At 49.8% G+C, this 26,902-nt stretch overlaps 1 protein-coding gene across 3 annotated transcripts in view; it reads left to right on the top strand.

The window, feature by feature from the left end:
* The window catches only part of CACNG2 (calcium voltage-gated channel auxiliary subunit gamma 2), a 112,209-nt gene that overhangs the window by 67,205 nt on the left and 18,102 nt on the right, over window positions 1-26,902 (top strand). The gene's annotated exons all lie outside the window — the stretch shown is intronic.

The raw sequence follows: 26,902 nt of genomic DNA, 5'->3' as shown, positions 1-26,902 counted from the left end.
GGTCACACAGAGTGTTAATGGGGTTAACCAGGTAGAGTGTCAGTTTCTTCACCCAAACAGCAGAGGTTACAGTCGGGATTACTGAGAGGACTCGATGAAATTTTGCAGTAGAGCATTTTGCACAATGACTAGCCCACAAATGTCTCGATGAACAATACAAATAGGAATTTATATGATTCTTATTACCATTATCTCATCAATATTATTATCATCACCACTTCTTAAGCAATTTCCCAGACTCTCAGTCCAGTTCCCTTCCAGTAGCTTGAACCTCCCTCTTTCAGATTCAGCCTCTCCGTGTTCACGAACAGTTAACAAAGACTTTCACAAACTCTGGGCCGGCACTGCTGTTCCAACTCACTTGACCCCCACAGTGAACGTTATAAGGCAGGTACTTCTGTTACCCCATTTCCCAGACAGGTACTCTCAGCCCAAGACAGTTAAGTCCCATGCCAGAAATTACACCACCTGGAAGGGCAGAGCTGTGGTTTGTGCTGAGCGGTCTGGCCCCAGCACATGAATGCCAAATGCTATTCTCTTAACACGCCGAGACCTTCTCCAAACTTATGCTGCTGTTACTTCTCAAACTCCGCACACTGAGCAAGGAAGATGTCTTGCCTCGCCTTTTAAGTACTTTAGAATCAGAGCAGGGCTGGCCCATAATAGGAGCCTAAAAGTTGTTAATTCTTTGCCCTGGAGTTCCAGAGCTGAATTTCTGCTTTCACTGGGCACCTTTTGGCCCCCGGCCCCACCCATGGATGGCTTGTGTCTAACACATTGCTGAACTCACTTTTCCTATTCTAAGGGTAAGGAATTAAGATTTAGACAATGACTCTCGGAGCATGTCCTCAGACCATCAGCACCCGGGGACTTGTTAGAAAGGCAGATTCTCTGGCTTCGCCCCAAACGCACTCAATCCAAGACTCTGGGGCTGGGGTCCCGCAGCCTGTTTCGACAAGTCCTCCAGGACGTTCTGGGGCCCCCTGACAATGGAGAACTACCGACGTAGTGATTTGCACCACGCACGGGGGCACTCAGGAAATGTAGGTTGAGCCGACTGGCCAGGTCTGAACCCCGCTCCTCCATCAACCAGCTAAGCAGCCTTGGGCAAGTCACTTAACATCTCTGTGTTTCAGTTTCCTCGTTTCTAAACACGAGATGAGAGTAGTGCCTGCTTTGTGATTGTGTTTGGAGGGTTAAATGAGATCGTAGAGAGAAAGCATTGAGCAGAGCGAGCAGCAGATAGTGAGTGCTCAGTAAATGTCACCTGCTGTTTAATGTTGTTGTTGTTGGCAAATACACGAACCAAGGTGCATACTTGGCACGACGGGAACCAGTGCGGCTGCCTTGCAAACCCGCAAGTTTGTCTTCAATGGCTGAGGTGCTGCGTGTCTTTTTAACTCAGTTCTGTTCCAGAAATATTTACTGAGCATCTATCATGTGCCAGGGCCTTTTTGACAAATGCAACTGCACTGTGGGGAGGGAGGGGCAGACGTGTCACAGTCCTCGGGTCGGGGGGAGAGGGCATGGAGTGGAAAGGGAAGGCTCCTGGAGTGTATGCGTGTGTGTGTGTGCATGTGCATGCGCAAGGCATACAGACTCTACTTAATCTCTGATTTTTTTAAATAAAAAGCACGTGTGGACATTAGGGAGGGAATTCATTCTGTTCTCCTGACTTCTCCTTTATCAGTTTCAAGAAGGAGCTCAATACCTATGCCAAATCCTTATTAGTCATTCATCCAGGCACCAGCTTCACCCAAAAACAAAAGCCATCTTTGCCCTCAAATTGCTCCCATCTCCTAAGATGTAAGATTCTTAAAGACAAAGCATGTGACCAGAGCAGACCGGCTGGGACTAGGCGGCAAACCCAGCAGCCAGGAGCAGGCTTGGTGAAGGCAGCTCTCCCTCTGGGCTTCAGAAAGGTAGGGAAGGCTTCCCAGAGGAGGCGCAACCCCAGTCGGCCCTGTTGAAGGATGAGGACTTGAATAGTAAATGCTCCTTCCTATTGGAGCTCCTACTGGCCTCTGGCCAGGTGCAAGAGAGAAGCTGATGAATAATGCAAATGTGATCTTGCACGGGCTCATGGGCTCAATGATGTAAGGCCCCACGCTGAGTATCTAATATCCATGCCTCGCGTGAGCTCCGTAACAAACCCAGTAGGTTGCCACACATTACCACCAGCACCATTTTACAGATGGGCAAAAAGAGGCACAGAGGGGTCAAGTAACTTGTCCAAGGTCACTGCAGCCAGTAAGCGGTGCTGCTGGCATTCAAATCTGGGGAGCCTCACCCACAAGTCTGTGCTCTTACACACTCCACGATGTCGCAGGACAAATGAACTGGCAGAAGGGACCAGAAGAGATTTTCTAGGCAGCGATTGTCTATTTGAAGGAAAAGGGAGAAACGTCAGAATCCCTTTTCTCAGCCGCATCCGTGTGAGCGCATTTCTCCCCACGCTGTAAGCCTCACTCTGGGGAGAAGATTTCACTATCACTTGGCTGAGAGTCATTCAATTGCCTCCCAAAGGACTACTTGCCTTAAGTTCTCCTGCCAGGAAGGGAACGCTTTTCAGAGCCACTCGCCCTCTGCAAACACGTCTGTAAGATTTGTGCTGAAAGGTGAGTGTCCAATGACCTGTCTTTGCTGGTCTAATCCGAGGGAAGGCACAGAAGGCAGGAGAGGATTTCTCAGAGTGACATCCTTCTTAGACTCCTGGTCCCGGCACTGTGTGTGTGCACACGCTTGTACGTGTTTACTAGTTGATGATAATCTTTTAAAATCCACTTACGCATAACTGGCTTATACGAATCTGAAGAGGCCCCTTTGAATACCATTTTGGTACTGGAGCTTGCCTTTGTATAACACAAAGCCGTGACCCCAAGGGACAGCATTTAACTTTCAACAGGTTGATAAACATGTCCAGCTGCCACTAGACTGACAGGTATGTCCAACTTTCAAGTGACAACAATTGGCCCTCAGGTTGAAATCTTTTATATCATAAAGGCGACTCTCTTGGGGTCTGCGGCAATGGAAAGTCAGACTCATAGAATGTCGCTTCCTCTTCTTAAATTATTTGATAAATTGAGACTTTGATTTTGCATCCCAAAAGTAGTATCATTGGGCAGGAAATTTACTGCCTTAAGTGTCACCGATTAATGAGGAAAGAACAGGAGCAAACGATGACAGGTTCTGTGAACTGAGGCCGAATGACATTGTGGTGGTCTTTACAGAGGGGGGCCTTGAGATAATTCAAAGGGAAAACATTAGTAAACAAACAGAATAATCACTTGGCACTCGTCGGCCAAGGTGTAATGAACTCAAAAGAGGTCCGAGCAGAAAGTCATCTGTCACATTAAATCAATGTTGCTAATTCGAATTCCATTACCATTGCAACTTTGTATGTCTTTGGTAATTTTGTTTATATTTTACAATTGTGTAAGAGCTGTAAGTTCTTATGCGGTGAGCATAAGAAATTTGTCCCTACCGAGAAGTTACATTTTAAACATCAGCATTTTTCAAAGCCTGTCACCCTGCAGAGTCATGAGAATGATATTCATTTAATACGCCTCTACACCGTTCAAGTTTGAGAAACCGTAATGCAGTGGAATGAGGACAGAACTGGGAGCCTGACAGAACTGAGTTCAAATCCTGGTCTGCTACATGGTCAATTTGTGATCTCGGGAAATCCCTTATTAACCTTTCTGGGCCTCAGTTTCCCCATCTGAATGGGAATAATAACCATGGCCTCACAGGTTGGCTGTGAGAATTTAAAAAGATCTTTTGTGGAAAGTGCCAGGTGTATAGTGGCCACTCACTCTAAGGGAATTTCCTGCCCCTTTTCTCTAAGTTTCATCCCCATCTGCATGCCCTCCTGTTGTTTCTCTCCTTTCGAAAGTGGAGGACAGGCCAGGGATAGCAGCCGCATCCACTGTCAGTGACAGCTCTTGCTTAATCATGTCCATTTCGCTCTTCTGGTTTGTCGGGAACAGGGGCAGGCAAGCCCTGATGGCCATCAGGAAGGCAGAGGGGGGAGGGGGACCGAGCATATATAGCTGCCACCTGTCTCCCCAGGAAAGGGAAAGCCAGTCACTTGTATGAGGACAGTGAGCAGACCTGGCAGCAAATTGGGGCAGCCTCTGCAGCCTGGGGTGTGACAGAGGAGCAGCTGCCTCTGAGGGGCCCCTGCAGGCACACTTGGCCGCTTTCCTCTGGGTTCCTCCCAGGTTCCAGGCCAGCTGAAGACATGGCCATATGGCAGCAGGCTCCTCTTTGGGAAGAAAGGGGAGATTGGTCCTTCCAAGACCCAAGGGAGCAAAGCCACAGAGGAGAGGCAGTGCCCAGACCCAGAGTCCCAGAACCCATGCAGAAGCCACCAGGCGTCACCAGTGCATGACTCAGAATTCACTACCTGCCCCCGCCCTCTGCCTTCCCTCTCCATCTGGGACGATGTTCAGCCACATAAAATCAGAGATAGTCACTCAGCACACAGTTATTGGTCAGCTGCTATGGCCAGGTGGACACTGCGAGGCTTTGTGTTTATACTCTTCGCAAGTGGCTGAGGCATGAAGGGCTTCTAAGTTTTAGATTGATTGCTAACAGTCACCAGTCCCTAGAGGGTAGCAGGTATTTGACACAAATTATCTCAACTAATCTTCCCAGAAATCCTCAAAAGCAGGAGCTATTATCCCATTTTACAGGTGAACACACAGGCTCAGAGAGGTCAACAGAGAGATGATGAAGACAGAGTTCAATCCTTGGACTGTCTGAGTTCCAAGCCCATATCCATCCCACCACATCAGATTGCCTTTGAACTCAAGAGGGAAAAAGAGATTGGTGTCTTATAGAACAGCTACTAAGTGCCAGGGATAGAGATTTTACATAGATTTCTTCCTTTTATCTTCATAACAAGCCTATGAGGTAGATGTGATTATACATCTTTCTTGGGTGAGGAAACAGAGACTCAAGTGGACTGGGTAAGCAGCTCAGCATGAATTGACTGGTAAGGGACAAAGTCAAGGTTCGTGCCAGCTCTGTCTGCCTCCAAAAGCCCCTGCACTTCCCTCCCCTCGGGTCCCTCTTCTGAACCGTTGTCCAGTTTACAGCATCTTCAACATGACTAGATCAATATAATTCTACCTGCCACCAACTGACTTACTCTGAGCACCTACTTTGCTTCCAGCCCTATGCCAGGCTCTGTAATAATTTTTTTTAAATAGTCTCAGCTCCTAGTCTCCAAGGAACACCCTTCCAGATAGGTAGATAAGACGTGAAATGTGACAAGGGAATACTAAATACACCAGTGCTCTTAAAGACTGGACACTGGGGAAATACCAGTCTCCTCACTTCCCTGTGCTCTGCCCAGCTAGTTCCTAGCCATCCTTCAGGTCTCACTTCAACACAGATTCCTCAAGGAGGACCTCACTGAGCACACAGACTGGGTTATGTCCTAGTTACACATCTCTGGGAATCTCAGAACTTTTCCTTCCCAGTACCCACCCCCGCCACACACCATAACTTGGTCAGTATCTGTGTCCTCCACTAGCCTGTGTATGTCGTGAATACAAGGATGGTCCCTGATTCATTCCCCCTTTCCCCAGTGGCCAGCATCCCCAATGCCCAGCACAATGCCTGACAGAGTAGAAGATAAATAAATCTTGACGAAACAAATGAATCCTGTATTAGTCAGGAAAGACTTGATGAAGGAGGAGGGGTTTCAGTTGTGCCTTGAAAAACATGGGAGCTTCAAATGAAATGGGAGATGACAATCCAGGCAGGGAGCACCTTATGAGCCCAATAAGTGGGACGAAATGGGTCTGTACCAATTGGATATCCACTTTGGAACAAAATATATCTTAACCCTTACCTCACGCCATACAGACAAAATCAATTCCTGTTGTATTATGTATCTAAATGAAAAATGGAAAACAATAAAACTTCATCTAGACTTCTATTAGCAATGCTGTCTCTAATCTTTAAGGACTTACATTCTCATTGGGAAGAGAGAGCGACATGAACAACTGGAGACAATAAAGTCCAGTGACTCGTAAGGCCCTACTCTATATGGTGCAGACCTACCAGGATAAAACTCAATAGTAAAAGACAACCATTTCATATAAGTCTTACCTACAATGCAACTGCATGAAAAATGTATTAGAAAATTCAAGGACGGAATTCTAATCAGGGGGGATTTCAATAAAAATCCAATATTAAAATGACAACAATAAAAACCAGCATTTAAAGGATTCTTAGTATATGTCAGGCACTTCTCTAACCACTGAACCAAATTCACTCATTCCCAGCAGTTCTATGAGAGACACTCTCTTCTTATCTCCATATCAGAGGTGAGGAAACCAAGGCAGCAAGAGGTCAAGTCATATAGAGCATTGTCATTCAAGGGGTACCAAATTTGGAGTCTCTGGGGAAAATGACTTTGTTTTTCTGAGCCCTGGGTTAGGAAAATGAAGAATGAAAAATCCACCTATTGCCTGGCTAGTTGTGAGGAATAAATGGGGGAATGAGCACAAACACACTTTCTTACCTTTAAGCGCAACGTGCCAGTAAGGTCATTTTTTTTAACTGATACTTATTGTGACATTATTTCTTTAGAAAGCAGAAAGCTAAATCAAATCATGCAAAAGTTTTGTTCATGTAATTCACATGAACAAACCATGCATAATCCCCACTCCAACTGTGGGCATCCTCTAGCGAGGGAGACAGTATTTGTTGAGCACCTGCTGTGTGCCACGCCCTGTTGAAAACACCAGGGCTGCAACCGTGAACACATCAAAGCCCTGCCCTTGTGCATCTTCCATTCTAACGTGGGAGACAAAGAGTAAACACAGGAGCAAATAAAAATGCGGTTGGAAATCAGCTAGTGATTAAATAAGAAGAAAAACAAATCCAGCTAAGGTAACTGAGGACAATGGTCAGATAATGAAGTGAGAGAAGCAGCCATGTGGCTGCGGGGCGAGAGCATTGCAGGCAGGGATCCCCAAGTGCCAGGGCCTCGAGGGGGAAGCCTGCTTGGTGTGTTTAAGGACAAACCAGGCAGCCAGTGTGGCTGGACGGAGTGAACGGGGGAGAGCAGCATTGAGCATAGTGGTCATTATAAACTAAACCAGGTGGGGCCCTGTGGGCGTGGTACCTATGAGATGCACAGAACGTATACACTGGGCAGTAACTCATGCAGTTTGCTCGCTGGTCTGGTCTCTGTGTAAGACTTCAGTCAATCACTACAAACCTTGTGCACACACTTTTCCTCCTAACCAATCCCATGGGGCCTTACACACTATAACGGGCATATGGCTGTGAACACATTCATTCAATTCATTCATTCCCCAGACAGTCACTGAGCACCTGGTGTAAGCCATGGCCTTGCTGGGTGATGAGGATACATTGTGAACAAAACATATATAGTCCTCATTCCAATGGTGGGCGTCCTCCAATGAGGGAGACAGGAGGGAAACTGAGTCACAATGACTGATGGCAAAGGCTCTTGCCACCAGTGTGGCACTACTCAAGAAGTGAGGGAAAGCACAAGAGAAGCTGGAAAAGGAGAAATCAGTTCTGCCTCCAGGCTCCGAGCTCCCTCTCTCCTGTGATCTTGGTCCAGGCTGTCTGTCAGTGCTGCCAATTCCACATCACAGCTGGTAGTGGGTAAATGGATCATTGCGAACCACAGAAAATCCCCAAAGCTCCTTTAAGTCAATAGCTGCAGTCTCTTCCTTCCACAAGCCTTTCACTATCTACACCAGCCCAGCAAAATTGATTGTGGCGTCAGAGTCTCACTACTTGTTGCTCCCACACCCGGCCCGCTCTCTGGCAGGGGCTGAGATGGTGCGTGGGCACATCTGGAGACACGAGGAGGTGGGCAGGCCACCTTTTGCCTAAGGATATGATGGTAAACACAGCAGTTCTTTGAGAGGCTTACATTCCCATGAAGGAGACAGATAAGGAAACAGCTAATGTGCCATCTCAACATGGTGTGGGAAGTGTTAGGAAATGGGCGAGCACAGGGTGCTGTGGGAAACATAAGGGCCAGCCCATTCTTTGGGGTGATGTCGGGGGAGGAGTGGTCTTCAAGGAACCCTTCCTAGAGGAAATCACGTGTAAACTGAGAGCTGACACACCCATAAGAAGTATCCAGGGATAGACAGAGAAGAGGGAGTTGTAGGGAGGTGGGAAAGGAGATACAGGCAGAAAGCATGTGATTAAGTCTGAGAAAGGAGCAAGCCCAGGGGATGGCGGGAGTCAGGGTGGCTCAGGATGGCTGGAGTGTAGCGTCTGTAAAGCAATGGGGCTGGAGAGCTAATCAGCAATCACACTCTGATGGAGCCTGTAGGCGTCGCCGGAGAGAACTGTCCTAGAGGAATGCGGAGGCATCGAGGAGCTTTAAGCAGAAAAGAGGCAGCCCAGATTTCACCTTCTGTGACTCATAGTGGCTGCAGAGTGCAGAATGGGGATGGACAGGCAGAAAGCAAGGATGACTCCCACACTCGCAGGTTGGATAACCGGCTAGACGAAGGCATGGTTTATCAAGAGAGAACCTCTGGCCAGAGGGTTTGTGGGGAAAGTAGACAATAATTTCAGGTTGAGGTTCAGATATCTGTGAGATTTTCATGGGGGGTACACCAGTGCACCACACAGTCAGGGGTAAAAAGACAAGTCTGGGTTGGAGGTAAAGACTGGCGGGTCATCAGTATGTAGATGAAAGTTGAAGCCATGAGATGGGATGCTCCGGAGAACTTAGAAAGTGAAAAGAGAAGAGGGCTAAGGGGAGAGCCCAAAGGACACCGAACTTACAAGACAATCAGAGGGAAAGGAGCTTGCAGAGGAGTCTGAAAATGAACAGGAAGAAAACCAGGCAACTGGGGGTCCCAGACACCAAGGGAAGAGGGGACATCAGGAGCCTGAGTGTTTGGCTGGTCAAACAATGCCAACAGGGCACAGAGGAGGCAAGCGCATGTTGTCAGGACTCATGTAAAAATGCCTCCCACATTAGCACTCAAGGGAAAAAAAAGGCATTGGAAACGTTTGTACCCTGCTTTCTCATTACCCTCCGCTCTATATGAAAGCACAGGTGTGAAATCCAAGATGCATTTAGTGCAGTCTTTCCCAAAGGATGCTCCAAAGAGTCTAGGCCCATGAGACGAAAGACACACACACATACACACACACAGAGTCTGAAGTGAAATGAATTTTGGGGAAGGTTGTGTACTATATTCCTACATTGAAGTCTGACAATGCAATTAGCATAGTAAAGGCTCAGAAACGCCTACAGGAGCAAAGTCTGTTTAACCTCATTTAACCCAGCATTTCCCCAATTTATTTGTCACTGGAATCGCATGACTGTATCCCCTGCTAGTATTTCTCCAGCTGGCATCACAAAGCCCACTTTGGAAATTGCGGTATTAATGGAAAGGACACACTAAGTGAGGAAATGTCTGCAGCTGGTAAACCACTGGTGGAAAGCATCCTCTCCCAAGCTTAGGACAAGAAGCTTCCTTGGTCTGAGTCCCCTCATTCATTCGTTGATTTAAAACTTATTAAATGCCTACTAAGTGGCGGCATAGCCTGGAGGGTGGCAGATGTGGCACATTTGGAGAAATGAATATTGAGGAGACCTGGGGAGGACACCCTTTGGACACGGATGCTCCCGGTGGAGGATATGACTAGCCAGATAACCAGGCAGGTGATGGCCACTTGGGAGAGATGAGGGAAGAAGCATTACCATGGGATGGCCTTTCCTGCTCCAAGAAGTTATGAGATTTGGGGGACCAAAAACAGTATGGAGAACATTGAATGATAAAGGCAATGGAGAATCCTGGTAAGGACAATTCTCAAAGTGGTTGTAGTTGCTACCACTTATTAAGCACCTATTATGTGCCAGGCATTTCACATAATAATAATAATATAGTAATGGCTAACATTTATTGAATTCCTCTCTGCACCAGATACTCTCCTAAGACTATTAGCTTATTTGTCCTTCCAACAACCCAGTAGATATTTATTATCTTATTCGCCAGGTAGGGAAACTAAGATAGTGAGAGGTGACATTTCTTGCCCAAGGTCATGGCTAGTAAGTGGCAGAGCAGAGATGGAACCTAGACATTCTGCTCCAGATATTATACTCTTAAACTCTACATTCTACATCCTTTAAAAACAATCCACTGATAATTGAACTTGGATTGCTGGAGTCTGAACCTAAAGTGGTAATGACTACACACTGGAACCACCCACATTATTTGTGTTCTTTGATCTTCACAACATTTTGACATAGGTGTTGTTAACCCTGTTTACAGAGGAGGCTCAGAGAACTAACACAGATCATAGCGGGCAGCTCTGAAGCTCTTGAATTCAGGGGAGTCTGACTCCAAAGCTCATGCTCTTAGGTCTACAACCTCTTGCCACCCAGCACTGCTGTCATTTTTGGAACTGGGATGGTAGCATACTTCACATCTGCTAAGGACTGGACCCTGATCAGGCAAAACGGGTGCTGGCCATGGTGCTGGAACAGCATCCCAGAGACACACCTGTGTCTGGCTCCAATCCTTTAGTTGCTGGGGGCGGGGGCGGGGGCGGGGGGGGGGGAGGTGGCAGAAGATCCTGGAGGAGGGACCAGTGTGGCCAGGGCAGCAGGGAGAAGGGGAATTTGGGGGTGCTTGGACAGCAGTCATTTTAACAACTCATATTGGATAGCCTGGATAGCTGTATCAGTACATACCCGAGGAATGTCAGCCCTGGCTGGGATTGAAAACACAATTGTTTACCAGTTTCCTGCAGCCTTAACCTTCAACTCCCTTGGGCTCAGGGCCAAGTGGGCTCACAGACAGTTCCCTTGTCCAGGGATGGCCTCACCTGAGGAGTCCTCACCTGACCTGGGGTCACGGCCTTGAGCCTCAGATAGGTTAGGTTCATTGGCACTACTCCACAGCCATGTGCTGTACCCTCAATCCTGGCAAATGCAGATTCCCAAGCACAGAATGGGCCAGGACCCTCCATCACCTCTACCAGGGCTGCAGCATGCAGTGCCCTTGAGCCATAATCTGCAGATTGCAGGCGTCAAGGCTGCGAGGCACCAGTCCACCCATCCCGGGCAGCCCCTCAGTGGTGCTGGGGATCCACACACACCAGACCCTGAAGTGGCTCCTAATTGAAGGGCCTGTGAAGCCCTCTGTGCATTGCGGATCTAATTAAGTTCTGACATCATATCAAATTGAAACCTTTTTATTAAACATTTGTCTTCAGATTCCAGAGTGTCACAACACCACATTGCTTTAAGTGACAGAAATGCAAACAGTGCTTGCCTTCCCAACAGCCGCCACAGTGCTGCTCTTAGCAGCCAATCACAATCCAGAGGCACTGGTCCAGACGTCCTTCCAGAGCCTGCTCATCCTCAGGGGGTGGCAGAGGCCTTGGTGGTCCCCTGAGACCTGCCTCCATCTCTTCCACACACGCCCAGCGACTGGTACAACCAGCTCCCCCTCCCTCCTACTTGTCCTTGCTGAGCTGTCGGGATCAGCTGCCACTTCTCTCAGTAATTTTCCTCGTTTCTCAAGAACCCCCTCCCTCCCGGGAATTGTGACGGAGAGGCAGAAGGCAGCCTGGCTGTCTCATCTGCTCCTCTCTGAGTCCAGGCTGGCTTTGGGGGGGCCGAGGCTCACTCAGTCCACTCCTCTGTCAGCCCCCCACCCCACCCCACCACAGACTATGAAGGCTTCCGAACAAAGATTCTAATTTTTTCATCCTTATCTGCTTCCTAGCAGAGTGCCTAGCACAGAGAAGTCTTGCCAATGTGTTTTTAATCAATTAATTAAGCAATAATTAAAGACCAAGTCTTGCCCTGAGCTTTGTAGTTTCGAGAACTCTCTTTGCCCTTCCCCCAAAGGCTATAGAGTTCTGAGGGACTGATTCCTGCCAATTAGACGTTTCCATTTCTACAAACAGCTTCTGAGGCGGGATTCTCTCTCCTGGGGCAAGGGACAATTCTGAGGAAACCAGAAGCTCTGATGGTGAGAGGCCCGTCTTCCCACCTGGGAGACCGGTCCAGATCTTTTAAACACCTGGAAATACAAAGACTCACATTCTGATCATTCCTTTTTCTAGATATGATGAGGCCCGCCACTCTTGTGATAGCAATGACAATAATAAAAACAGACAACATGCCTTGAGACCTCACGGCATGCATTGTTCTAAGAGCTTTACGTATATATTAACTTACTTAACCCTCACAAGAGCCTGTGAATTAGGTACGGTTATTATCCTATTTTACAGAAAGGAAACTGAGGCCCAAAGAGGATCATGCAACTTGCCCAAGGCTACACACGCTGGCATTCGAACAGCATCAGTCCTGAATTTCTATTAAAAAGAGTAGCTAATATTCACCAAGCTGTGTGAGCCTCCAGCGCTTAATCTAGGATGGGCTCTTTAATAGAGCCTTCCCAAGGGACCCACGTGACCACTGAATCAAGTGAGACGTAAAGTATTGGCACAGAGGGGATTTTTGACAAATGTTAGGGAGTCTCCCACACCCTCTGAGAGAAAAGAGAAAGCGTACAGTTCCATCCCGGTCCTCAATGCGTGTGGAATCTATTAGGAAAATGACACAGAAACTCATGAAATTTGAAATAACAAGACAGCAATACAAGGGCTGTCACCAGGCAGCCTGTGGTTAATTGCCAGATGAGCGATCTTGGAGGTAAAAGCAGAATCGAAAGGAAGGAGAGGCAGCTCTGAGCTGTGGGATCAGGGAAGGCTCCTGAAATCCCAGCTTCCAGGGGAGGGAAGGCACCTCAAAACAATCTACTCTACCTCCCAGCTGTTATAGAAATGCTGTCTTCAGCATCCCTAAGAGACAGTCAACCACCACCTTCTTGAATCCTTCCAGTGACTGCGAGCTCACTACCTAGGGAGGCAGTTCTGAAAACCACAGCACTCACCCAGGTACCCACCCGACATCCGCTCTCCTTCTCCAGGCCCGGCTGGAGCGAGCTGCAAAATTGAGGGAGGTGCCCACTCGCCTGCAGACCCTGAGAGTGAGTGCCCCCTTAAATGTGGGCCCTAGGCACCTCACCCTAGTACCAGCCCTGCGTGTACATCCCCACCCGTGGCTCCTAGCTCTTCCTCTACAGTAAAACGGTCTTCCTTTTACGTGGAGAAGAGGGGACAGCTTGATTCAGCTGGGAGGGAAAGTGTAAGCAAAGGTGAGGGACGGGAAAGGCCAAACGCTTCTCTGAGATGAGTGCAGCTGAGCGAGAAGAGTCAGAGCAGACAAGGGGGGAAGCCTCGGGTCCGACTGGATGGAACTGGGAACGTCTGGTTCTTAAGTCTCCTGGGCTTTGTGCTGCAGGCAATGGGAGTCTTAAAGATTCCTGAGCAGGAGAGCGTGTTTGGCTTGGAAACAAGACTGTGGTGAGATGGACATACCCGGACCTGTGGATCCTCGTCACATGAGACGTTTCCAACCTCGTGGGTCAGTGGTTTAGGTGGCGTCTGACCGCTTTGGCCTGGATCTCTGCCACGAAATCGAATGTGCCTAAGCAGATGGAAACGAACCCAAGGGGCTTTGGGGAAATCGGCAGTCAGAAAATTGAGGTGGATTATGCAAAGCAGGAAAGGCCGCAGGCATTTTCTCATTCCATGGAGGAGAAACACAGTGGAGACCTCCACGAAATGCAAGCAGGAAGGGGTGTCCTCCGAGGACAGTGCCTGTGGGGGACGTCCTGGCAGCCGAGCCCCGGATCTTTGTGCACAGAGTTGCGGAAGAGACGCGATCTCTGCAGAGATTTTTATTTCTCTAGCATTTATTATGTGGCAGGCAATGTGCCCAGCGTTCTTTGCACATTATCTTGTTCAGTTTTACAACAACCTTACCTCTGTTTTACAAAGGAGAAGAGAGGAGCTTAGAGGAAGGGAAGTGACTTGCCCAAGGTCACACAACCAGTGAGCTTTAGAGCAGCAATATGTCCGGGGAGTGGGAAGTGCGTACACCGAGGGAGAGTGGTGCGTCTGGCCCAGTCTCACTCACGAAGGGGTGCCTGTGTCAATCAGCCTGCACTCTGCACAGGATTTTGCAATTCACCGAGTGGGTTTATTAGCTCTCATTTCATCTGTTCAATGACACCATCAGGGAAACAGGACTGGCCCATTTCCCCATTTTACAGATAAATAGATCTCAGTTGACTTCATATCCCTCCTTTCTTCTCCCTCCCTGCTGCCCCCTCTGCCTGAGCTATCTCCTCCTCTCACCTGCACTACTCCTGTCCCAGCGGTCCAGGCAACAGACCCTGGTGGCTTCAGCCACCAGCACCATCATCCTAAAGCACAAGCCTGGTCACTTGAACCCCCTGCTTAAAACCCCTCAGTGGCTCCCCATGGCTCCTAAGTCTGTACTTTGAATGGCCTTTTAGGCCCTGAAAACAGTCATGTGTCGCTTAACGACAGGGACATGTTCTGAGAAACGCATCCTTAGGTGATTTTGTCATTGTGTGAACACCACAGAGTGCACTTACACAAACCTGGGTGGGACAGCCTACTACACACCTAGGCTCTATGGTGCTAATCTTACGGGACCATCATTGTATATGCGGTCTCTTGTTGACCGAAACGTCACTATGGAGCACTGTGTATGTAATCTACAATTATCCTCAGTTTATCCTGAGTAAGGACTGTATATGACCAAAGCTACTATCTCTCCCGACTGGTAACACACACACACACACACACACTCGCATCCAGCCCAACCATCTGTCCTTCAGACAGACCAAGGTTCTTGGCCTCAGGATCCTGTCCTCTCTGATTAACTCTTGCTCTTCTCTCCAGCACCTCCCTGCCCTCCCTTTCGTCTGCCAATTTCTACTTATTCTTCATGGCTCCTCTGAGATGGAGCTTCTTCCAGGAAGCCTTCCTGACAACCCACCACCACCCAGACTGAGCCACGCACCCTCCCGCTCACCCTCCAGCATCCTGTGCTCTGCTATAATAATATCGCATCTATCACTAGGACCCCACTGCCTGGGGTCAGATCCCAGCTCTTTCACTCACCGGGGCAGGGAATCCTTAGACGCATTCCTTCACCTCTGTGTGCCTCCATTTCCACACCTTTGAAGTGGGGAAAATAATAGGGTTTTTTTAACTTTTTATTAAGATTATGATAGTTTACAACCTTGTGAAATTTCAGTTGTACATTATTGTTAGTCATGTTGTAGGTGCACCACTTCACCCTTTGTGCCCTCCCCCCACCCTCCCTTTCACCTGGTACACACCAATCAATTCTCTTTGTCTCTATGTTTAACTTCCACCTATGAGTGGAGTCATACAGAGTTCGTCTTTCTCTGTCTGGCTTATTTCACTTAACACAATACCTTCAAGGTCCATCCATGTTGTTGTGAATGGGACGATTTTGTCTTTTTTATGGCTGAGTAATATTCCATTGTATATATATACCATATCTTCTTTATCCAATCATCAGTCGATGGGCACTTAGGTTGCTTCCACATCTTGACTATTGTAAATAATGCTGCAATGAACATAGGGGTGCATGGGACTTTTGGAATTGCTGATTTCAAGTTCTTTGGATAAATACCCAGTAGTGGGATGGCTGAGTCATAAGGTATTTCTATTTTTAATTTTTTGAGAAATCTCCATACTGTTTTCCAGAGTGGCTGCACCAGTTTGCATTCCCACCAACAGTGTATGAGGGTTCTTTTTTCTCCACAACCTCTCCAACATTTGTCACTTCTTGTTTTGGTTATTTTTGCCATTCTAACAGGTGTAAGGTGATATCTCAGTGTAGTTTTGATTTGCATTTACCTGATGATTAGTGATGGTGAGCATCTTTTCATGTGTCTATTGGCCATCTGTATATCTTCTTTGGAGAAATGTCTGTTCATGTCCCCTGCCCATTTTTTGATCAGGTTGTTTGATTTTTTGTTGTTGAGCTGTGTGAGTTCTTTATATATTATGGAGATTAACCCTTTGTCAGATAAATAACTTGTAAATATTTTTTCCCAGTTAGTGGGTTGTTTTTTTGTTTCAATCCTGTTTTCCCTTGCCTTGAAGAAGCTCTTTAGTCTGATGAAGTCCCATTTGTTTATTCTTTCTATTGTTTCCCTCGTCTGGGGAGTTATGGTGTCCAAAAAGATTCTTTTGAAACTGATGTCAAAGAGTGTACTGCCTATATTCTCTTCTAGAAGACTTATTGTTTCAGGCCTAATCTTTAAGTCTAAAATAGTAGGTTTTTTGAAAATTAAATATCAAGTGTTTCGCTCCATGCCTGGCTCATGGCCTCACCAGCCTGCCCTTGCCTTTGTGTTCACTCTGGGTCATACAAGTCAATTATTTGTCCGGGTGCCTCCTAGACTCATCGTCCTTGGGGACGGCAGATCTGCTATATTGACCCCCTCTACAGCACTGCCTAGCCCAGCCACCAGGCCCACTGGGCGCTCAGCGAACATGGGAGGAAAAGCTGAAATACGGAATCCAGCGAAAAGGGGACGACTTGCCCAAGATCACATGGGTAAATAAATGGCACAAAGGGCTCAAACGGGAGCTCCCTTGCTAGGTGCACAGCCATCCTTCCACTACGCCACAAGGCTTCTCAAGATGAATTTGGAGCTGTTGGCACATGACAGTATTTATTCATTATCCGCCTCCTCCTGGGGCTCTGGTTGACAGAGTCATTTGAACAGTCCTGTTTTATAGGCTCTAAGTGTATCAGATTCCTGTACTCCCTGGGCACACCTCCACCGGGGAGCTCTCCTGACACATCAGAATGTAATCACCACTCTCCCCAACTCATCTGTGAGCTTCTCAAGAGTAAGGACTGTGTGTGACCCATCTGTACCCCCAGAAATAGTGCCTACCACTTACGGAGCACCTGCCAGGTTCAGTGCCTTATGCAATTCTCACAACCCTAGGAGACAGGTCTTACTGTCTCCCCATTTTACAGACGAGAGAACTGAGGCTCCGAGCTCAATGGTATAACTGGGATACGAAGCCAGGTGGCCTCTGGACTCTGAGGTTGACCTCTGATCTTCGCTGTCTCTCTGTAGTAGGTGTTGAACTAATGGAACTATATTTTAGGAAGGTTCCTTCATGGCCTCTGACAACACCCACGTCTGCAGGTCTGCTTCATGGAGCACGTTTGGCGTTGGCTTGTTACCTGTGCGGAGGGTTCTTACCCTCACCAAGAACAGGCTTCCAGTCACACTGTGGGTGTGTGTGGTGCGAAGTGGGTCTGAGGTTTTCCTGTCCCCGGGAGCCTGCTCCAGTATCAGCACCACGGGGGCGAGGAGGACAGAGCTGCCAGGCTGGGAGGAAGGGGCCTTGAGATTCAGAACCCAGGTTCTTCCAAGTTTTCAGTCTCGGTGAGGTCAGGCCCATATCAATCCACCAGCCAGTGCGAGCACCCTCCCCCGCTGTGACACCCAGAGCCCCCAAGGTGTGGCCCTGACCACCAGCTCCAGGGACCGCCGCCATCTCTGAGCACCGACAGCCGTGGGTTGCTCATTTTCACTTGGATCTGTTCATTCTTCTGTCTGAGGTCAAACCCACAACCTTGCCCTCCTTCCTGGCTCCCTATGTCCAGGGCTGGCTTCCCCCGTTGCATGTTTATCTCAGCACTGCCCCCGCCTACTTCATCCCTTATTCACGGCCACGGCTGGCACAGAACAGTAGCTGAGTTTATCCCGAGCAAAGGGGTTGTGAGCAACTCTGAGACATCTTTTAATTCATTCATTCATTCAATTATTCTATGGATATTTAGTGAGTACCTGCTGTATGCAAGCACTGAGGGTTCCACAAATTACCTTCTTTAAAAATATGTTTAATATTAAATACATATAAAAGACTTTTAACATGTATGATTATGCTCATTAGAATTAGGTTGGCTACAAGGGGTTTTTTTAAACTAAAATTTAAAAGATAGTTAATTTCTCTCTCATCACACAAGTCTGGAGACAAGATATCCAGGGCTGGTGTGACCCCGTGGCAGCATGATCTCCATGCCTTTATCTTATTTGACCATCACGCAACTCTCCATTCTCAAGTTTGCGTCATGGTCCAAGATGGCAATGGGGGCTCCACGTTCCACGTGCCAAGAGGAAAGACGCTGAGAAGGGCATGTCCCATCCCCTGAAGGACATTTCTCAGAAGTTGCTCCCAACACTTCCACTTACATCCCAGCGGCCAGAACTCAGTCACAGGGCCAACTCCAGCTGCAAAAGAGGCTAGGAACTACAGCCCATATCCTGGGAAGCCATGTGTCCAGGCAAAACACGGGAAGAGGGAGAGAACAGGATATCGGGAAAGAAGCTGCAGGCTGTGCCACAGCGAGGTATAGACAGGAACAACAAACGAGCACCTGCCACCACTCCCACGCTCCCCAGCTCAGGTCAACAGCCTCTTGAATTCTGTATTTATCATCGCCTTGCTTGACTTTACAGTTTCACTGCAAACATACATATTTCTAAACGTTCTATGGTCTAGTTGTACAAGTTTTTAACTTGGTGACAACGGAATCTTACCGTATGTATTTCTCCGTGGCTTGATTTTTATGTTCAACGTTATGTTCACGGAATTCACCCGTGTTGACCTGTGGGGCTGTGACCCACTCACTCTCACTACAGTTTAATATCCCATTATATGAATACCATCCCAGGGATTTCCCTTCTTCTGACGAGAGAGATGGGAGCTGTTCCCAGGGCTTTGCTGCTCCACGCAGTGCTGTTGTGAACAGTCTCACGCACGTCGCCTCGTGCACACACAAGGGTTTCCAAGGCAAATCTCTAAGAGGAATTGCTGCGTTGTGGAGTGTACACCTGTGTCGATATTGTCAAATTGGCCTTTAGTAGGAGAGGCGCAGAAGATCCTGTGCCCCAGGGCTCTAATAGTTGGCATAATGTCCATCTGTTTAGGAGAATGGAAATGTGCGCTATGCTCCCAGCCCACACACATGGGCGCGCACACACCGGCTCGTTCATTTATCTGTCCATTTGTTCATTGCATTCGTCATGTAGTTATTATCATTAATTATAGGACACACCACCAATGTAATAATGATTTTTCAGGAGAAAAGGGCACACTGCAGTAGAGGAACCCATCAATTAATAATAAGACACCTCCCAATTTCATTGAAATGTGCACGTGACCATCTTAGACTCAAGGGGAATATGGTACGTTCAGGGAACTCTAGAAGAAATTCTGCGCTTGAGGAGCTTACAGACTTGCAGCTACTTGTTGCCAGACAAGGACAGCAGAACACGGAATAGGACCAAAGCAGATACAAAATGTTCAAAAGCTCCCCTACTCAACCCACAGTGTGGTCCAGCAGGGACTGTGCAGCATTGTCGGGGGGGAGGGGTGCTAGTGAGAAATGCAGAGTCCCAGGCCCCACCCCACAACCAGAGTCAGAATCTGGCTTAGCACGATCCCCAGGTGATTCCTAGGCCCATCAAAATCTAGAAGCGCTACATGGACATGTAGCAGAGGGTAGGAGTCTTCTCAGCTGAGGGCAATCAAGAAAGGCTTCCTGGAAGAGGCATCATTTGAAGAAGAGCATGAAGGATGAATTATGTTTATTGAGTGCCTGCTCTGGGTTAGGAAGCACACTAGGGACCTTCTCTTCTGTTATGTCACGGAGTCCTCAGAATCGCCCCATGGGTAGGGATTGATATCTCTTTTTTTACAGCTAGGGAAACTGAGTCACAGAGAGATCACATAACTTGCTCACAGCCACACAGCTAATAGCTAGCAAAACCAGGCTTAGACACTGGAACTTTCTGGAGGAGTCTCTTCTCCGGCATCACATAGAAGGAGACAAGAATCAGGACAGGATACTACTGGAGGCTGTATGAGCAAGAGCTCGTGGCTGTGGTCTGGACTTCCAGGAGTCGAGAGCTCAGGGCAAGAGGAAGAGGGCAGACTCAGGGAAGGGAGGCAGGCAGCCAGAACGGACTTCTTACCCCATTCTACCCACTCCCCACCAGGGCCTGCACAGGACCCAGCACATGGTAGGCATTCAAAATAATCCACTGAATGAATGAATGAATGAATGAACAGACGGACGGCTGAAGGAGCAAACTCATGGACAGCCACAGAGGTAGTTGTTGCAAACCCTCCAGCCCCAGCTGGTGCCAGCTCCATGCCGGCGGCTGGGGCTTCTGCGAGGAGCAAGCCGGGCATCGCCCACCCGCCCCGCGGTTGCCCGCACCCCTGCCGTCAGGGAGGGCCCCGCCAGCAAAGCAAAAAGCCGGGAGCAGGGAGGGTTTAAAACACAGAGAAAGCAGATCCCACCAAAACCTTCATTTGCTTCACTTAAAAAATTACTTAGAAAACAGCCTCCCCGGGCTTCGGCCGCTCCATCCGTGCGGCCTCCAGGCTCCTGCGCGGCTCTTTGAGCTCCTCGTGAATGTGTGGAAAATAAAACGGCGTCTGCTCAGCCCCTAATGACCAGGTTTATGGAGAGCTTATTGTATCTCAAAGAAACGAGACAGCGGGTGGTGGTGTGAGATATTAATGTGCTTTTTACAAAGCTGATGAAACCTCCTTTTAAACGACTTAATACCTGCGAGCTGAAATTTCCAGTCTGAGACGGCGGGTTCCCGGAGGCAGAGCAGGGGCAGCCAGAGGCACAGCCCTTGGCCTTTCCATCCCAGCTCGGCCTGAAGTCACACAGCTGTGGGGTTGGCGCGGCACCCCTGCCCTTCCGGGGTGGGGGTTCACGGGGAGGAGGGTCTCCCCTATATCCTCATCCTCCAAAAGCTCAGAGCCAAGGCCTGTGGGGGGAGCGGGCAGTGAGATGCCCCCTCTTCAGTCCAGCCTGGACCAGCAGCCCCTGTGGGGTGTGGCCCTTGCCCCCTCCCCAGCAGCCTCCTGCCCTCACCCTCACCCATCTGGCCCTCTAAAGGGGACCCGTCCTTTGGTAAATCTCCAATGCCACTAGGGGGTCTTATCTTTGCGCCAGCCCACCCCTCACACGGGATTGCCCTTCACCCAGTGGTGTGCTTGTGAACGTGGACACCTGGCTCTCTGGGCAGGGAACCGAGACGTTGATTTGTAGTGTTTGTCACTTCCCGTGGTGCACATATTGCCGCCGTGGCTGATTTCAAGCTACTAATGTGAGTCAGGAAGAGAATTAACCATCGGCTCCCGTGAGCGGGTGGGAGCCAGCTCCCGCACACCGCTGCCTCCAGGCTTCCTTGTTAGCCCCAACTCTGTTCTGGGGGACGTTCTCTGACCCCCTGAGACAGTTTGTTCCCTCCTGTGTGCCCAGCACTTCCCTGACTTTGCTCTTGCTAGTCCCCCTTCCTAGAAATCCCTTCCCACTCTCCATCACTTCCTCATCACGTCCAAGCACACGTGCGTGCACACACACACACACACACGCCCCTACCTCCTTCACCTGGCTAACTCCTTCTCCACCTTCTGTATCAGCTCAGCCACCTCCTCCTCGGAGGCCTGCGTCAAAACAGCACACTCACACACTCGGATATGCACACCTTCTGTGTGCTTGCAGATACACTCTGCTTCCCTCTGTCACGTCACAAATCCTGCGACACCACAGCATCTGTATTCTGCCTCCCACCATAGACTGCATGTCCTGTGAGCACGGAAAGTATATTTTTTCCTCTGTGTCCTCAGCAGGTTGCACAGAGCATGGTATACAGCTGGTGCTACATATATGTTAGGTGAACAACTATGCTCCTGTAAAGCCTTGTACATCCCTCTAATATGCTATGTGAGATACTACATTCCAGTAAATTCTGTGCTTTCTGTCTTTCCCCCTAGACTGTCTGCCCCTGAAGGGCAGGGACCAGGTTAGGTTTCCATCCACCACCCCAGGGCCAGGCACTTAATCAGCCCTTAGTCTCTACCTTGGGGAGAGAACCAGCCTAAAAATGAAACCAACTGAGAGGAAAACCAGAGATAGAGCGAGATGCCAGATGTTTTTAAGCACCTGGATCCATCTATGCCTGAAGCAGTATCAACCCCTTGGCTTCATGACCACCAACCAGAAAGAAATACAGCAGAACTCTAGTCTGACATCAAGAAAACAAGATTATACCACTCCTCCCTGACCGTAGAGATGTCTGTCGACATGGATGTTCTACCAAATTTAAATTCCACTGAAGGTGACAGAGTACCTCTGGCACCACCTCCTCCTCATGAACTGCGTCACCACGTTAGTCGGACTGAGCCCAGGGCCCCAGAGGTCCGAGTGCTCCTGGAGACCCCTCACTCTTCCAGCCAGCCCTCACAACCTCGTCGTCACCATCAGCCTCAGAGACCCAGTTTACCTCCGTCATTCCCCACTATTAACCATTTGCCCCTCAGGGCTCTGTCCGCCCACTAATCTGACCCAATCTCTGACTCCCTTGTCCCCCAGATCCTTGCCCACGGATCTCTGGAACTTTGTCCCGATGTCAGCAAAATCCCGCATTTTCCCACCCTCGTCCCTCCCTGCTCTGACAGAAACCTGGAAACCCAGCCCTTCCTTGAGGCTCTGCCCCCCATCCTCATATGCGGTGTTTTATCTCCCACCCCTCTGAGGTGGCGGGACCCTCCCTGCCCCTCCCTGACTCTCCAATACCCATCCCAGCCCCTCTGCCTCGACTCCCTCCTGCCAACCTTCCCCCGCCCCCCAGCGCACCCCTGGTCCTTTGAGGAGCCAGCCCCGCCCGCTGCACCGTCCTCCTCCAGCGCTCCTCCTGCACTCTCTTGGTGACTTCACATCACACAGCCCGTCCTCGGGGCCCCTGGTCTTGCCCCCCTCGCTCAGCCGGCTCCTCCCAGCCCTGCCCCGCTGGTGGTTAAATATTGAAACCCTGTCTCACCGATCAGCCCCACTAGGTTCAGGGAAGAGGGCTGGGCAGGAGCGGCTCCTGGGCTGTGACAGCAGAGAAGGGAGGGTCTGGGACGGTCCTCTCCCCTCCCCAAGGATGGGTGGAGGGGCGAGCTCTGGGCCTCAGGACCCGCCCAGGCGCATCTGCTCTAAAGGGGGCTCGCAGGGGCCCAAGAAGAACAGCTCATTCCTGCAGCCCCCAGGGGCGGGGCCAGCCTGAGCCCACACCCGGCCGTGTCTCCGCCCTCTCTCACCCTCCTCCCTGCTCTCCCTCTCCCAGCACCGTCCCTCGGGCCTCCTGGGGTTGCCCAGGACAGGACAGGACGGAGGGCTATTTTCACAGAGAAGTCCTCCCAGTGAAGGGCGTCAGACGGGGTAGGAGAAAATTCTGTAGGCACTGAGATGAAATGACGCTTCCTCTAAGAGAGAAGTGTCAGAAGCATCTATCTGGGTGGTTCCCTGTGTCAAATCGCGGTCCAGACAGGGCCATCATTTAGTCTGTAAGAGCCTCATCATTGGAAGATCACACCAATAATTTCTAAAACCAACCAGTGATTTGGGGCTTATTAGAATAATTTGATGAATCATTTGCGCTTCAACTTTTAACTTGGTAAGCAGCTTCCTAATATATACTGGACGTACATAGAAAATAGAAGTGGACGTCTCGTTTTGCCTTATATATTAATTTGAGTGAGCTTTCCAGTTGCTAAATACTTCGATGTCATCCCTACGTTTACGCGACCCAAGGGGTCTCGTCTGTGGTCTCGTCCGTGACCCCGACCTTAGCAATGCCCATGGCTCCTCCACAAGCTCCGACTCTGACTCCCGTCCCCCCTCCCTTCTGGCACTCAGCTTACAGGCCCCATCCTGGTCAGGCGACCATCTAGCCTCAGCCACACCCTAAACATGGCCCTAGAAAAGCACAGCCTCTCAAGAGGGACCTCCAAGCCGCCGACACACATACTTCACGTCTCAGGCCTGGTCCATCCTCTCTCCCAGTCTCCTGGAGGAAAATTTCACTCCCTTCCTCCCTCCTCAGCTCTCCAATCCTGCCTCCCCTTCCTCACTCTCAGTTTACCATCCCGCTTCCCATTTCGTCAAGAAAATAGAAGCAACCAGAAGGGCAGTGTCGCAAGCTTCCGTCGCGTCTACCCAACTCTCGCACCTGCCCCCACAGATGCCGCCGTCCTCCTGGTGCGGTGGACGCACCATCATTCACTCCGCACAAGGCCACCCTTCACTTGTGTCCTGGACCTCATCCCCTCTCACACTGCTACGGTATTGCTTTCTCCTCTCTCTAGGTCATCAATTCTTCCTTCTTTACTAGAACATTCTCACCAGATCACTCATGCCTTAGCATCTCTCCCCAACACAGAGCAGCCAACAGAGTGGTAGACACCCAACCAGCCCAGTGCAGGAGGGTGGAGGGAAGTTGACGGAAGGAGACAGCAAAGGTTGCGGTGGAGGCTCAGGTAGCCAGGTCAGCACGTGCAAAGATCCCGTGACAGGAGGGAGCATGCAGGAAGGAGGGCCGAGACGGCACATGCTCAGGGAGGGAGGTGAGGCCAGACAGAGGCCGGGGTCAGGCCCTGTTAAAGATGTGGAGCTTTTCCCTAAAAGCACTGGGAAGCTGCTGAGGCTTTAAGCTGGAGGTGGCTTGATCGGATTTGCATTTCAAAGGCTCACTATGATTACTCTGCAGAGACGGGTAGACGTGGGTGCAAAGTGGCCAGTGGGTTGGCTACTGCAGCCCTCCAGGGAAGCAGGGATGGTGGCCTGGTGGTGAGTGATGCTGTCCATGGAGAGGAATCAACGTGTTTGAGAGATACCTACAGATGATCTGGCAGGACGTCATGATGGATGGGACCTTCAGTGAGGAGGAAGAGGTGGTGGTGACGAGGACCGGGCTCAGGCCTGCACCAGGGAGCGAGGGGGAGGCACCTGTGGAGCGAGGTGGTGCCTCCAGAAGACCAGGCTTGAGGGAGAGATCCTGAGATCAGGTTTGGGCCTGCTGAGCACATAGTGCCTTTAAAACAGCCACCAGGACATTGGACACCCAGGTCTGGACCTCGCAGGAGCCGTCCGCTGATTATTTCGCACAGCCTCTCAACAAGCATCTCTTCACCCTTCTTCTGTGTCAGGCACAGAAGCCAACAGCCCAAGGATGACTGGGGCGCAGGTGTGTGCAGAGGGGCAGTCGGGGCGCACGGGGAGTGGGTGTGCGCGTGGTTCCCAGCATGAAGTGGGGTCCTTAGAGAGAGACATGGAGGCGCCACCTCCGAGCCCTGGATTTGGGTTGGAGCACTGTCCCCATTTGTTCAGAGCCTGAGGGCACATCAGTACTGTTCTTCGCGCCTCACCTCCCGCACGGCTTCCTTACAAAGAGCCTGGCGCCGAGTTTGCGCTGATGAAATATTTGTCAGACTGAATGGAGAGAAAATGAAAGTGCTTTGCAAATACGCTGATTTGTAATCTTAACAATAGGGAGGATATTTTATCCTCCCAGCAGCTTCTCAGGAGGGAAGGGAGTAGGGCTGTATTAGAGAATGTATTAGGGGATGGCTACTAGGCGGAAGTCGAGGCCTCCCGTTAACGCGCCAGGAGGCGTGAGGGCAGAGGGGAGATGTGCTCAGGACGACAGAGAAGGGGGGAGATGACACGGTGGTGGGAGGTGGGTAAGCAAGAAGAGCGAGATCCCGGAACACCTAGAGAAGAGAGCTGCCCTCTGGGGAGTGGAACTGAGTGGAACGCTGTGCTCCTGGACCCTACAAAGCTTCAGTGAAATTTTCAGAAGTCCTGGATGCCCTGGGGAACTGTTTTTCCTGCAGAAGTTGGGGAAGGATGTGAACTTGGCAGAGAGACGGTGAATGGGGGGTGAGAGGTGAACTCTCTTCTCTGTAAGATAGTTGCATAGAATGATAGCTAGAAATCCCTAAAATACTTAGTTATGTAAGTGCACGCAGGTGTATAGAATATACACAGGTCTGTGTAATGAAACTGTAATAAACGTCCTAAATAATGTCTAGAGTACATAATAAGCCTACTTCATGGGCTATGGAGGCTTAGGACCTGGTAAGAAAATAAATTGCTAACATGTATTGAGGACTGTATTAATTAGGTTATATCAGCTACTATCACAGAAAAATCTCGAATGTCAGCGGCTGAACAGAGTCAAAGCTCACTTCTCTCTCACATCAATGCCCCAACATGTTTCCTAACATGCCAGGCACTCTGCCAAGCACTCTCTATGTGTCCACGCATTTAATCCCCAGGACAGTCTGCAGGGGAGGAATCCCTGGGACCTCCACTCTCAGAGGAGGCCCCCCAGTGATGCTGAGCGGGCCCCGGACGGCCCAGCCGCAGACCCCACCTCTCACCCACTGGGCCGTGTCTCCCGGCACAGGTCCGACTGTCTATTCCTTCAGAGAAAGTTAGCCAACGTTTGTCGTGGCTGTGCTGGTGCTGGGGACACGACGGTGAATGAAACAGACAACGTCTCTGCTGTCATGAGCTGGATGTGATCGTAATTCTGTCCTTTGTATCCGTTTTATGAAGGCCGTGTTCAACAGTTCACTCACGCACTGCGCGATCGTTGGCGGCGACCTGCTGTGGCACTGGGCTGGGGTTTTCATCCGAGCTGGTCCTCACCATCCCAGAAATTGCCAAGGAAATATAGAATCAAAAAGCCTTCGTTTGAGCCTTGATTCCAACATTTCCTGGCCACGAATGCTCACTTAGTCATTTAGCCTCACTTAGTCATTTAGCCTGTGCCTCAGTTTCCTCAACTGTGAAATGGAGATGACGATGCCCCTCTCACAGGCCTGTGGTTGCCCCAAAGCGAGTTGTAGTCCAAGAGCCGGCGGAAGGCCCAGCCCCAGGTGGGGGCTCAACCCCGGGGCATTTCAGAACTTTCCAGGGCTGGGTACAGTGAATTCCAGGCCACGGCAGGCGGCGAAGTGCTTTGCAAACTCATCTAAAGGGCTGTGGGCTGTTTGTCAGCCTCACTCTGGGCTCTGTCTTCGGAAAGTGATCTGCTTCCTCACATGCAAAATGCAGGGAAGC

The sequence above is a fragment of the Equus przewalskii genome, chromosome 29 (assembly GCF_037783145.1).
Source record: "Equus przewalskii isolate Varuska chromosome 29, EquPr2, whole genome shotgun sequence".
NCBI lineage: Eukaryota > Metazoa > Chordata > Mammalia > Perissodactyla > Equidae > Equus > Equus przewalskii.
The sequence above is the reverse complement of the archived record's forward strand: the minus strand, read 5'-3'. Positions and strand labels throughout refer to the sequence as shown.